Source organism: Mustela putorius, unplaced genomic scaffold (genome assembly GCF_011764305.1).
Source record: "Mustela putorius furo isolate JIRA1106 unplaced genomic scaffold, ASM1176430v1.1 tig00000083_pilon_pilon_pilon, whole genome shotgun sequence".
In the NCBI taxonomy this organism is placed as follows: Eukaryota; Metazoa; Chordata; class Mammalia; order Carnivora; family Mustelidae; genus Mustela; species Mustela putorius.
This window is the reverse complement of record NW_025421273.1, coordinates 23,798,299-23,802,393: the sequence shown is the minus strand read 5'-3', so window position 1 is coordinate 23,802,393 and position 4,095 is coordinate 23,798,299.

Genomic DNA, 4,095 nt, shown 5'->3' with positions numbered 1-4,095 from the left:
ACGGGCGCCGGTCTGGGGGTGGAGCTTTCGGGGACAGCGTGCGCGCGCCCGGTGGGGTGGGGGGGGCAAGGAGCCTGGGAGAGGCCAGGCAGGCGTCAGGGGCGTGGCTGGAGGCCACGAGGGGCGTGGCTTTTGGGTACGATCAGGCTTGCACGCGGACGAGCTTGGGCGGGACCGAGCGGACGGCGCCTGGCGGCGGGGCAGATGTCAGGGGGCGGAGCGGGAAGGCGCGCGGCCGCGTACTGGGCGGTGCTGGGATGGACGCGCGGACCTGGCGCAGGCTCAGGGGCGTGCCAGCCTGCGGGTCCCGGTGCCGGCTAGAGCTAAGAGGCGGGCGGAGTCTCGATTACGCCGTAGGGCGGGGGGCGGGAATGGAGGTGGGGCTCCGGGAAACCCGGGAGAGATAGGAGACGTGGGGGGTTTACTGTAGAGGTCTAACCAGGTATTAAAGGCTCTCTCTCCTATCGAGTTTTTTTTTTATTCGTATCCTTTTTGGGAACTCTTTTGAACTTGCATGTCGTCCAGGGATGTTATAATGGAAGACGCCCTAAGTATTGCTTTGGAAGACAGGATCCTTGTGAATAGTGCTCAATGTTTTAACACAAGTTTCCTTTTGTAAAAAAGGTCTTAAATGTTTTATTGTAAAAAAAAATGGTTGGGAGCACCTGGGTGGCTCAGGCGGTTAAGTGTCCTACTCTGGATTGCGGCTCTGGTCTTGATCTTGGGTCAAGAGGTTGGCCTCACCTTTTCTCTGCTTTCAGCCCAGTCTGCTTGTCCTCCCTCCCTTTCTGCCCTTCCCTGAGCTCCTACTAGTGCACTCTGACTCTCTCTCTCTCTAAAAGTGAATAAATAATTTTTTTTTAAAGTACGTGATTGAATGCAACTCTGAGAACATTGGGAAGCACAAGGAAGAAGGCTTAGGGAAGCTATCCTTAATACTACACCAGTGTCTGATCCTAATTTTAGCTGGATCTTTGATTTTAGTTTAGGGCACAGGGAGGTGGTGGGGAAACACCAACTGCACAGTGTGCTTCAAGGACCATAGCATTTACATCTTCATATATTTAATGGGGTAAGGGAGAAATAAATGTCATAGCCTCCCAATAACCCTTGTCCTTACCAAACAGTATTATTGACAACTTTGGGGTGTAAGACTTGGCCATTGATCAAACCTTAAGGTTACAAAGTGTTCACTAAGTTCTTTGTTAGAAACTGTGGATTTAAATGTCCACGGCCTCAAGGACTTTATTATGTCCTTGATATATCATGAGTGTAAGAGAGATATAAGCAAGATATATCATGAGTGTAAAAGAGAAAAAGAGACAGACTTTCATGATATATGCCTATGCCCCAATTCCTTCTGTCCCCTTCTCAGCTTGACTAAGACTTTGATGGCACACCATCCAGAAACTTTGATAACATTCCATGTGTGGGTTATGTACACTTCCTTTGCTCTCACAGCCCCTTGTCTCAAAGAACTAATTACCTGTAGGCTCATTGTATGTTTTCCCCCAGTGTTTTTGTCTCTTGATTTCCAACGCCTAGATCTAGAGTGTAGATGGTGTCTGGCACATATACAAGGTGTTCACATAATGGTTGAATGAAAGCATGATCAAGGTCTAGTGGATATAGATTTGATAATTGAAGAATAGGATAGGTCTCACTTGTGGTCTTTAGATAATAAACGCAAAAAAAAAAAAAAAAAAAAAAAAAAAAAAAAGCTTGCAATGAGCCAGCAGACTGAGAAGGATATAGATGATTGAGGAGGACATGAAAATATGGAGACATATGAGGGAGGGTGTTGGCTTGGCTTGGGGTATGAGGATCAGGCCTGCCTGGAATGAAAGGCGGTTATAAAAGAGAGTGATGCTGAATTAAAGAGGATCTTGAAAGGCTGGAAGAACGTATAATTGATGTGGGAGTTCACTTGGACTCATTAAGTACTTTGTAGGAACTGGGAGAAGTACAAGCTGTGCTTTAGTACAATTGATAGATACGGCATGAAGGGTACAAAAAGATTGAGCAGTGTAGGTAGGGGAAGGTTATGCTTGGCTGGAAACCTGTACCGGGTCCAGAGAGACTGCCTGGAGGCTCCTCTGTGGTATCTGATTCAGATTCCAAGGAACTTCTTTCACAACTCTGTAAATTGTTATGCGATGCAAATCTTATTTATAGACAGGATAATGTAGGTCAGAGTTGGAGCACTTGGGATGGTGATCATGTGGAGATTCAAGGAGAGTGATGCACTTGGAGAGGGCATGGAAGCTCCACGCCCCTTCCCACATACCTTGCCCCACGCATCTCTTTCATCTGGCTGTTCCTGAGTTATGCCCTTTTATAAGATACCTGCAATCTAGCTTCTAGATGGCATATGCCATTGATTCACTTTGCAGGAGAGAGTGCTTCTTCTCCTCACTCCTCTTCAGGATGGAGTCAGCCAGACATTTGAAACTTGGGTGAAGGACACTCCAAAGCTGAAATTCTCGCAGGATGAAAACTGTGTTCTAGAAACCATAAATACTGAATACTACAAACATTAATGATGAAACATGGAGAAGAGAGATGTCCAGTGAATAATCTGACTCTGAAGGCTAAATATCTAAGGAGTGGAAAGAACTATCAGCTGCTTGAATACTACTTCCCTGCTGAGAAGTCCAACATAGCCCATAGACCGTGTGGAAGAGCCAAGAGGAGAGGAACTGAAGTCCAGGAGACAGCAGCCAGAATCAAGCTCCAGATGTGTGAGAACTGGAGTTCACATGATTCCGGCCACAGCCTTTGAGTTTTCTTGCTAATATGTCAAGGAGCAGAGACATTATTGCTCTGCATTATTGCCTGTCTGCATTATTGCCCCCACAGAATCCGTGAGCATAATAAATACTGTAATTTTAAGCCACTCTTAAAAAATGTAGGCCAAAGTTGATGTGGCTCAGTCTAGGGTGCTGAAGTGGAGGTATTGAGAAATTGTCAGATTCTGGGAAGTGGAGGGATACCTGGGTAGCTCAGCTGGTTAAGTGTCTGCCTTCACCTCAAGTCATGATCCCAGAGTCCTGGGATCAAGTCCTGTATGGGGCTCCCTGCTCAGTGGGGAGCCTGCTTCTCCTTCTGCCTGCCACTCTCCCTGCTTGCGCTCTCTTTCTCTCTCTCCCTGACAAATAAATAAATAAAATCTTTTAAAAGGAATAGATAAAGTGGGACCATCAGAACTTCTTCATGAACTGGAGTTTGGGTGTGAGAAAAAGGAGTCAAAGATTACTCCAGTTTATGGTCTGAGCAACTATAAGGAAGAAGTTGCCTTCACTGAGAATGGGAACTAGGCTGCCATCAACTAGGAAGGCTATGGGTGAAGCAGGTTTGCAGGAGGTGATCAGTGATGTAAGATGTCCACTAGACATCCAAGTGGAGATGTGGAGGAAGTAACTTGATGTAAGCCCGGAGTTAAGGAGAAAGTTCTGGGTTGGAGATATACATGTGATAGTCATTGGCATGAAGATGGTACCCAAAGCCATGATCCATGAAAGGAGGAAAGTGGGGGAGAAGGGGAGGGCAGGAAGCAAAGGAACAAGGACTGAGTTCTAAGGGCCTTCAAAAGAAAAATGTTGAAACAAAGAAGAACCAGCCCAGACAACAAAATGTAGCAACCAATGGGGCAGGAAGAAAATAGAGAATAGTTCCTTGAAAAAAACCTTAAGATTTCAGTAAAATGGAAGAGAAGACTTCCTTCTCTTCCTCCTCTCCCCTTCTCTGTCCCTGGAATGCAGCCTTAGTGGAAGGAGCTATAAACCACAAGACACAGGAAGCTTGCCACCAATAGCATGAGGCCAGTGAATTACTTCGGGACTGCTAACATACCAGCTGTTACTTTGTTTAAGCTACTGTTATTTTGTCCTTTCTTCTAACAGTTGACATGGAATTCTAACCAATACACACAAATAACATTACAAAGCCTGGGCTCCAGATATTTCAATTCTGCCACCCTGGTTTCCTACTTCTTATTGGTTCTCATGCTTACTTTGGTTGTCTTTTTTCTCTTCCAAACTGGACGAACTCTTGTGGGGGCTTGTTGGAAGTTCAGAATTGCGATAATAAAACACA